The sequence below is a fragment of the Psittacula echo genome, assembly GCF_963264785.1.
Source record: "Psittacula echo genome assembly, chromosome: 15".
Classification (NCBI taxonomy): Eukaryota; Metazoa; Chordata; class Aves; order Psittaciformes; family Psittacidae; genus Psittacula; species Psittacula echo.
The window spans coordinates 10,750,286-10,760,509 of NC_137751.1; positions in this window are offsets into that span (position 1 = coordinate 10,750,286).

The window sequence follows — 10,224 nt, forward strand, 5'->3', positions numbered from 1 at the left end:
AAATTTTATTTCCAGATAGGTCTTATTTTGAGCAACACCTTACCCCTCAACTTTCTAAGGGATGATTTAGAGACAGATTATGGGCATCTCTCCCCACTCCTGCTCATGGTAGCCCTACACGGAGAGATTCACTCTGGATGTGAGGAAAAACATCTTTACAAGGAGGCTGGTAAAATACTTGCACAGGCTGCCCAGAGAGGTGATAGATGCAACATCCCTGAAGATATTTAAGGCCAGGCTGGATGTGGTTCTGTGCAACCTGATCTACTTGAAGACGTCCCTGCTCATTGCAGGGGGTTGGACTAGATGAGTTTTGAAGGACTCTTCCAACCCAAACTATTCTATAATTCCGTAAGTCAGCTAGAGCCTGAAAACATTTCAGAGTGTGTCAACTTACTATTAGGAAGCGATTTTTGCTCACTATTTAGTATTATCACTACTGCCTTTTGCACTACTACAGACAGTAGAACCTTCACTGAGTCAATGGCACATTATCTATGCACCCCACTGCTGTATTAAACCAAGGAAGTCAGGAGGTGACTACACTCACAATAAAGAATGAGCACAATTCTGTAGCGATTAAAAACTTGACCTACACCCACAACGGTGGATAAAGAAGTCTGAAAAGAACATTTCAAATCACGTTGAAGAATTGCAGTGTGCTTTGCTGCCTTAACTCCATCCCGACGGGAACCGGCGGCGCCCGTTGCCGCGGCGCGCCGCTGGGTGGCGCTCAAACACTGGCAGCGGGCACAGCCTCCGCGCACACAGGCACCTCTCGTGTGCCGAGCTCCAGCAGCGCTCCGGCTCCCGGCTCAACCCGCCCGCCCGCCCACCGAAACGGAATGACACGGACAAGAAAACCCGACAGCAAGAGGCAGCAGCAGAGCTTAAGCAGGGTGTGGGAGATTCAAACTGACAGATGTCCGCTGCTTGCGCACGGACGTTCGCTAGCAATAGGAGCTGAAACGGCCCAAGCTGTGCTACTGGTTTCAATCTCTGTTCTCCTCAGACGCTAGGAGAGCTGGCCTCTCTGTTCTTCATAAGGAATGTGTTCCGTATTTGATGCCCAGACACATCTCAAACCTCGTAAGGAACGCCCCACACAGCAGCTCATCAGCAAATAAGGAGCCATTTGTTATGAATAATGCCAAACAGACAAGTATTGGCAGAATAAAAATGGAGGCCTTTCCCTTCCCAGCCTCGCTAGCTCCAGACTGACAGAATATGCAAACCAACATAGTATTTTAATCACAACCAAGAATGCTAAGGTTAGGGTTAACTAAAAATGTCAATCAGTAGAGATTTTTAAGAACAGGCTAATTTAGTATTGAGAATGTCTTTACTTCCCAATTTGGTTACCCTGGACAGAAAAAGAAAAGGTCAGGCATTTTAAAGCTCTTACTTACCCTATCCCCAGGATGCTGATGTTTATGACAGTTACTGGGAAGTTCTTAAAGGTATGAAGCAATTTAGATAGGAAATTGAGATTAAAATATATCATACTATCACTGATAGGTGCCCACCTTAGGCAGGGGGCAGCTTCCACTCCAACAACAAAAGAACAGATGCCCAAAGCAGCCAGAGTCACTCTTTCCCTGGGCATCTTCTGTTTGATTTTAATCAGGCAGTAATAAAGGAGTCTCTAAAAACCTTGGCCAGTCAAACGTATGCTTCTGATGAAACAAACCCAAAACAATCCAGGGACATGGGCCAAAAACTGTAAAGTGTGGGAATGACAGCCTCAGTAATATTGATAATCTGGGAGAGAAGAGTTGGGAAAAAACCCTTGCTCCGCTATGAATTTCCTTTCCTCAAACAAAGGGGCTTCAGGTCCCCAGCTCTAAAGCAAATGGCACCATCAAATCCTTCAAAGAGAGAAAACAATAAACATTAAAACTGTGAAGCAGTGTTTCTGTAATTCCTGTGTAATTCTGTAACATTTAACATCTGATTTTTGTTAATGGACAAGATGTTTTTGGGCTTCAGCTCTTGGTTCTTCAGGCTCTGTTTTGCACACAATGTTCTTTACAAAATCTGCAACCACAGGAATAAAACAAAGATACAAATCATTTACATTTATTAATTACTTAGCAATACCACAGTAAAAGTAGACACATCTTACACTTCTATCTGGTCATTCCCTGCAGAAGCTCCTTCCACCCACTCTTTATACTACCAGTAATTTTCTCCTGGTCTGAAGATAGCCTCAGAAGATCTTCCAAATAAAATTAAAAGATATATGAGCAAAATTTGACGTTTCTTGTTGGCATTTGCACACTTTACACACTTCCAAGACAATAAAACAATACAGAATCTCAGCCTGCTAATAAGAAAATGTTATTCTGATGACTTTTGCAGCTACTTCTACTTCAGACAAGTTCAGCATCAGTGAAAGAACTTTTCTTTGTCCTTATGAGCCAGCAACCAGAGAAGTCTCTACTCCACACTTCAAAGTAGCTTTTCAGATGCCTTTCATTAATAGTCAATACTTGCTTTTAATCATGTTCCCTTGTTATGTATGACTGTGTTAAAACAAAAATATACATAGCAGAAAGTAATGCTCAAATAATGCTACCCCTCTTACCAACAGGAGCATTAATGTCAACTTAGCTGGTATATTTACTTGAAAGAAAAAGATTAGGAGAAATTATTATTTGTAAATCCCTAAGAAGCTCAGAACTTCTTTCCAAAGTCTAAAACTGTTGCAGGAGTTTAAGAAGCTTCAAGAATTGCAGTCACCCAGGTTTCCAAACTGTAAAAAGCCGATCTTCTCTGTCTCACAATGAGGTTTATGGCAATAGAATGCTTTCTAAGTGCATTAGGATGCTTCTTTAAGAAAGAATGACAAAGCACAGAATAACGATGGTGTAAGTCAAAGCGATTAATCTGATCAAGAAAAGCTAAATAGAACTCAAGCCACCTGTGTTTTCATTGACTCCATTCTGCCTCCTGCCTTTCCTCCTTCTCTAAGTTCACAGAGGATTCCTAACAGAGAAACAAACCAGTCACACACAGCAGGACGTTAAGACCAGAACACTCCAGCAGCATCACGACAAGAACTTACCGGACTCCACACATCCCAAACACCCCTGTCCTTAGACACACACCTCTCCACAGCCACAAACAAGAGCTGTTGTCCCACCCTGAAATGCCCTGGGGCAGGGGTGGGGCGAGCCAGCAGCTGGGAGAAAAGAGGCAGGATGAGGAAGGGCTTTGGTTTCTGTGTATGGGATGCCTGCAGCGCTCCTGGCTGCTCAGGACAGGCTCAATAGGGGCTGCATTCACTGAGCCTGACTTCGGAGAAGAGGTTGCTGTTCATCCTGTACCAGGAGTGCTTTCTTCCTGGAGCAAAGTGCCGGGACTCCAGCAGCATGACTGCAGCCTACGGGGCAGGGGAGGTCACAGCTGCTTCTTGTGCTCTTTGTCACCCAGGAGGTGGGCTGATGGAGCAGTGCTGCTTTTGCTTTTACCCCAGGAAACTGTAAATAACCCAGCCCACAGCATGTAAAGTTTAATTGTGCTGTGGCTCAAGCAGTCACATTCTGCCTGTGCATTGCTCCAGCCAGTGCACTGCAAGCAGCTGCTTGGAGTTCTCCTCCATTACCTGTGCAGGAAAAATGTCTGTGCTCTCAGGAATGCTTTCACCCCAGGCAGAGCATCCTGCTGTGCTGTCACTAACATCTTCCCTGTCGGCACACTCCCTGACTTGGCAGGACGCAAGCAGATTGATGATGGGGGCAGAAGGTTTCCTGAGGAAGGCTTTTCCTTGAAACAGCTCCAGCCATTCTCATGTTGTGTTTTGGGTAACACCAGGATAGGATGTACAGCTGGGAGCTTGGAAGATGCTGGTTTGTGAAAGCTGTGTGGAAGAGAATGCAGTGGCACAAGTGGTCTCCAAGGCCTCAGAAACCCAGAGACTCTTCCCTGCTAATCTTAGCAGCTTCTCAGGAAAGTTTGCCCTGCCAGGTCAGAAATGGTCCCTGTCCAGGCACATAAACCCAGGGAGAGGAGATCCTGGAGAGAAGGCTGCTGCTGGAACTGACCTGCCATTTGCATTTTGTGAAGAGGAACCTGAGCCCAGGGCCAGGACTCTTTCTGATTTCTAAAAGCTCTTTCCAAAAGGGGCAGCGTACAGGTTGTTATTTGGGACTGTGCGGTCCAGTTAACATTCCCAAATGCTCAGGTGACTTAGGAACACATGTCGTTTGCTGCATGCCACTTGATCCAGGACTTCTCCATGTCCTGCTCCATCATGAACTCCTCTGTTATTTGTGCCACTGCAGAGCATCAGACTTTGCTGTCTGCCTCTCCTGGGACAAGATCTGATGGATGCCCTGCAATGCGCTGAATTTCTCTTCATGGCCACCGCTGCAGAAGCCTCCCAGCTTAGCGAGTCTCCTTGAACCTCTGAAGGTCTTGCACAGCCCTTGTTCTTACGAGTTTTTTTTTAACACCCTGCCTTCTGCCCCAGAGTGTGCTGGGAGTCCAGCACGACCCCTGGCCCGGGGAGCCATACGTGGATGCATCAGGAGCCATTCATCTGTGCTCTCAGGAGGTGCTTCTTTTACAGCATCTTTCACCACGTCTTCAGTGGGGCTTTTCTGCTCCCCTGTCCTTGGCCCAAAGTTAAGGCATTTCAGAATGTCTGAGCTCAGGCAGTGTCTGGGGCATGGGTACAAGAAAGTTTCAATCCGCTGGAAACTTCCTAACTGGATCTGCAGCTGCGTAGAGGGGGGGTTGAGCTGTGCAGGGTGAGGGGCAGCTGGTGGGGAGAAGGCAGGGTTCTCTGGCTGAGGTGTCTGTTGCTGTGATGTCCTTCATCAGCTCTAACTTGTGCCTTTTTCTCTTGTTTTCTCTTTTTCCCACTCAGTTAAATCCAGGTGGGTCTGTTGAGCAGAGCAACTCCTCACCAGCTCCTCCTACTCTATCACCCTCCTGCCTTGAGCCTGGGCGACCAGTGTCCAGAGCAGGCATTGCTGGCTGTTCTCAGATGCAGTCATGTACCTGGTCAGAGTAAAAAGAAGAGAGGCTTCTTCCCCAGGAGGGAGCAGGGGCACACAGGGAATGCCCATGGAAAATAACAGAGTGCAAATGACCGGGTTTCTGATCTCAGCAGCTGCCAAGCACCGCGCCTGAGATTCAGGGGAAATCTGTGCTCAGAACTGGACTGGGTTTTAATGCAGGCAGAGCAAGCTTTGGTCTCTACAGCTAATAAGGGCATCGCGGGCTCCTCCTGAGCTCTTAGGGGACAGCGCAGCACTGGCACCCGTTGTAATCTAGGGTGCCCTTGCTGGAGACAAATGTGTTGTATTGAGGCGTGCAGCCCGCATGTCCTCTCAGGTATTTCTGGTGAGAGCTGGGGGCAGACGAGGATGCACACGCAGCTCCCGTGCGCGCTGCTGAAAATGGATTCGGCGGCAACCGCGACTGCCATGCGGGCGGGCAGGTGCGCTCGGGGCTGCCCCGCGCTGCCTCCCCATTGGCCGGGTTCTCCCAGCGCTGCAACCTGTTTGGCTGGGGCCGCCCAGCGGTGTGTTCTCATTGGCTGAATCCGCCTTGCCTTGCTTCCCCTGTCACCGCCTCCACACATTCTCCTTATCTCCGTCGCTGCAAGCTCCGGCCGGAGGGGAGCGGCGTCCTCTGGGCTGAGAAGGGAGCTTTCCGCCGGTGAGGGCCGTAGCAGCGGGTGTTGCGGCACGGCCGGAGCGGCGGGAGGCGGGTGTCCATGCGAGGCCGGGCGCTGCCCGGGAGGGAGCGGGGCCGTGGGCGTGTGGGAATGGCCGAGCCGGGTTTGGCCGTGTACGAGCTCGGAGGTGTATGGAGGGTAACACGAGTAAACGGTTAGAGATCTGGCTTAAAGCCGGTTATTTTGATACGGGTATAAAAGCGGGACTCTCATGTGGCCAGGAGAGAAGCCCCACCTGTGGGCGGACGCACCGCGTCAGAAGTTTCCCAATTACCTGAGACTCCTGGCATCGGCTGCAACAGGGCTTCCCAGCTGGAAGTGTGGGCCTGGATGATGATTCAGTGGTGACTGGTAATGTATTTCTTCTTAATCTCTGTTGTTTCTATGCAGCAATGATCTGACGCATTGCTAACTTTCTTCGGTATTCTACTTATATACCTATATCTCTGATTGGTCTTTTTGTACTTATTCAATATATAGAGAGATATTTACCTAATTCACATTAGTGTGCTTGCTTTTAGTGTGTTTACTGTCTTCAGTTTGTTTGTTCATTTTGTTTAATAAACTCTGCATATTATACAGATAGAGTGTGGTCACTTTGTGGCATACCCTGTCTGTCAGCAAAACAGCAGTATGCAGATGGAGTTTAGTTTTAGGTGCGAAAGCGAGGAGTAAGAGCAATGCTGGTGGCACTGTTGTGCTCAGTGTGCATAGAAGATGCCCAGCAGCAGCTTTCTGTCCTGGCTTTTCGGCTGTGGGAGCAGGGGCCAAACGTTTGCACTCTGTGGGCTGTGCTCCAGCACGCCCTAGAGTGGGCACCAGAGAGGAAAGGCAGTGCACAGAGAGAGTTTAGTTTTAGGTGAGAAAGTGAGAACAAAATTATTGCAGAAAAGTGGTCAGGAGACGTAAATCAGTATCCTCATCCCGTTGAGCCTCTCCGAGATCATGCCAGACATCTTCTAGGTCATCTCCTAGCAGAGGTGGGAGAAAATCCCGCTCTCCTAGGAGGGAATAAGAATGGTAAACATTCTTTAGGAAAATTGACAGGGTTGTATCAATTATCAGGACGTACATTTAATCCTCATTCAAAAGTATCTGACATTACTGAAATGAGTTTTTCGTTAAACATTACTCAGGAGGCTTCTAGTAGATCTTGGAAATATTTGACCCCAGCTTGATTCTGACTAAAGGGCATTTCTTACTTTCCAATGAATGAGGGAGTCAAAGTTAATGAATACCTGGGCCATGAAAAACATCACCAGGAAATAGTTCAATTATATCTACATAAATTATTTAAGGCAGAAATACTGTACAGGTGTGAAATGAGACACAGGATATCATTTGTGGGAGCAGTGCAGCCTTGGGAACAGCAATACCTTGTCTCTGTACATCATGGGACAAGGACAGCACCTGGCAATGTCAGAAACCAGAGCTGATGGAGGTGAGTTACTTATGAACATGTTCCTGAGACGTGCTGGAGGAATTGGAATGGGAGTGATGTTTCCACCTCAGGCCTTAGATGCAGTGGGTTTGCTGCCAAAAGAGTCTCCTTCAAAACTGACTCAGACACCTTCGTCTTTCGACCCCAAAGTTTCACACCCAAGAAATGGGCTGAGGACATGGTGAAAGCCAAAGTAATGGGTCAGGCCGAGAAGCAAGGGGGTCAAATGGGAGGAGCAGAGGACCCATCAATCCCACAAGAGGCCATAATGATATTACTATTAAAACCATCCTCACCTCCTCCAAAGACTCAAAAAACTGTAATCGTGCCAGCCAAATCTCCACAATCAAGAAACAACAAAAACACCACATGGACATCTCTGGCAGCCAAAGCGGTACTTTCGTTTGGGAAAATGAGCAAGATGTCAACTGTCTTGAGCTGGACACTGGTTGCCCTTGGCATGTTACTGGTAAGCTTCTTCTTGGTAAAAATTCTCAAAATAATGAAGAATCTTAACTCATGGTTAACTCTCTCAGTTTTCCCGTGGAAAGAATTCCCTGTCCTTTCCAAAGTATTGGGCACCAAACCTTGTGCATTATGTCAGATCGTGCCCATGGACATGTCGAGTATTTCTCTGGGTGTATCTCAGGCTTTTTATCATCTTCCTCTGCATCCTCTTAGCGCTACTGGGCTCTGCATTTCTAATTGACAACTGGTCTACTATTTCAGAAAACCTGCAATGGGGGTCAGTCTTAGCCCTTTTCTGCTCCATCTCTTCAGCACTGCCCTCACAACCAAAACTGCTGGGCGCTTCAGTATTTGGGGGTTTGCTTATATGGACAACTTCCTCCTCTGCCACCCAAGCTCTCGCTACCTTACTTCAGTTTGCAGCGCTGTCTGCACTTTCCTTCAACTAGTAGGAGTTCAAATAAACTATGATAAACATACTCCTTCTCCTGTAAATGGAATAAAATTTCTGGGATACCTAATCAAGGAAAATTTTCTCACACTCACTTCTTTAGAAATAGGAGCTAGAAAACTGCGATTTTCATTTTAGTTTAACCCTTCCCATAATTATTCTGGCATTCAAGCCAGCCTTTCAGCTTTACTTGAATTTCTGCTGCTTTCACTAATAATGAGGGAAGAAATTATGCCCATGTTGTGTAAAGTGAACAGCTCTAGGTAGGCACTTTACCCTGATCCTAACATGAATGCCCAGGCAAAGTCTCCGTTTCCCAGCTGAGAATGCTATCTGTTTAAGTAATAGTTTCAGCTTGTACAATTAAAGTTTAGAACAAGGTCATTCTGGGTTACCCAGGTCTTAGAGCCTTCCTGCCAAAACCCTGACTCAACACCACTGTAAGACTCTGAAAGGATTTCCTGCAATTTCAGAGACTGTTTTACCGTGACCATTCCTGTCAAGGTTGATTCGTACCAGAAATCTTACCCAAAAGTCACGTCAAAACACTTTATTTAGGTGTCACCATCCAGTGAACAACATAGTCTTCACCAATGTGCCTTCTCGCTGGCTCAAGCAATCATTTTTCATGCTTCCTGCCACAAACAAAACCTTTATCTGTGGTCAGTGACTGAGGTGGAATACTGCTGGATTTATCAAGGAATGACAGAGAGATAGATACATGGTAAGGGTTGAACATTAAAGCCATCGTGGTTTCATGTATCATCAGTGGAAGACAGGACAAGCTCCTGTTTCTGGATCCAGTACAAGCTTGCTCTGGTATCTTTAGCACCATGGACTGCCACACATGTCCCTGCTAACTGTTTAGACTCTTAGGGAAGAATGGAAATTCCTTCCTCTACAGGAGATTGTTAGGGATTACTGTTAACCCAGTGGGACTCTGATCTTAGTTGGAGAAGCTAAAAATTGTTACAGTACAAGTAAATAGAAACATTTTCATCATACTCTGTATGCAGGTATGTTCTGAAGAGATGTGCTGTAGCAGCTGCCGCAATTCCCATACCAGGTTTCTCTCTGTTTGCCGTGCTACTGATTCACCAGTTGATTTTTTCCAGGAAACCCTGCTTCTTCAGACACACACACACCTCCCTCCCCCCCCCCCCCCCCCCCCCCCGTGGAAAAAACAGCCAAACAACATCTGAGTAACAGTTAAACTTTTGAACCTGTTATGTAGGAGTAGCCTTGAACTTGGGCAAAATATCTGTGGCCAGACTGATGTTCTCAGCCCAGGTTTAGTCTCCTACTTTATTTATAGGTCACACCTAACCGAAAACAAAACGGCTTAGTCCTTGTTACATTCTTATTCAAGCCAGCAGGGAGCTATGAGTTGAAGAAAAAATACAGTGAATTACTGCCTTCTTTTCCCCAAATTCCCTCTTAACAAGGAATTTCAGAGCATTCGCCATTACGATACATATCCACTGTGCTGTGCAAGTGTTACCTTTGCATACCTTTGCATAGAATATATGAAGAAATAATTTGGTTTTTACTACTCACTAACAAACTCAGTCAAGGTTTATTCAAAGAGAGACTCCTTAAAGCAAGCTAAGCTATCAGTGAATGCACAGCAAAAAAACAAGTGTAAGGGGGTAAACTGGTACACCACAGCACAACAAAATGGTACTATTTCCTGATGACAGTTTGATTCCAGAATACAAATACTTAAAAACAATTAGCCTTTAACCTTTAAGAAAAGACGTTGCTTGTTTGCTAGATATAAACTTCAAGAAACTCAAGCCTGCAGATGTTATAATGGATATATAAATGGTTCCTGTTTGCCTAACAGGAACATTTTTTATCCTAAAAAATGATACTTCACATTGCTACCATTTAAAATGTCTCTTCAATGACTCCAGCATGTAAAACCAGATTAACATTGAAGAACATGTTGCAGGGAACTATGTCTATCTTACCATCAGCTTTTTGGTTATGCCAAGAAGTTGAAGTAGGGGAGCAAATGTTGCTAATGGTGTGAATCCAGCTGGAAGACTCTCCACTGAACAGAAACTACTAGTGTAATCTGTGATTTGTGTTGTGAGTGAGGAACTGGGGGAGAAAGTCAAAGCAAAGACAGCATATTCAAGCAAAGCAAGATGCTGAATGTGAAACCTTGAC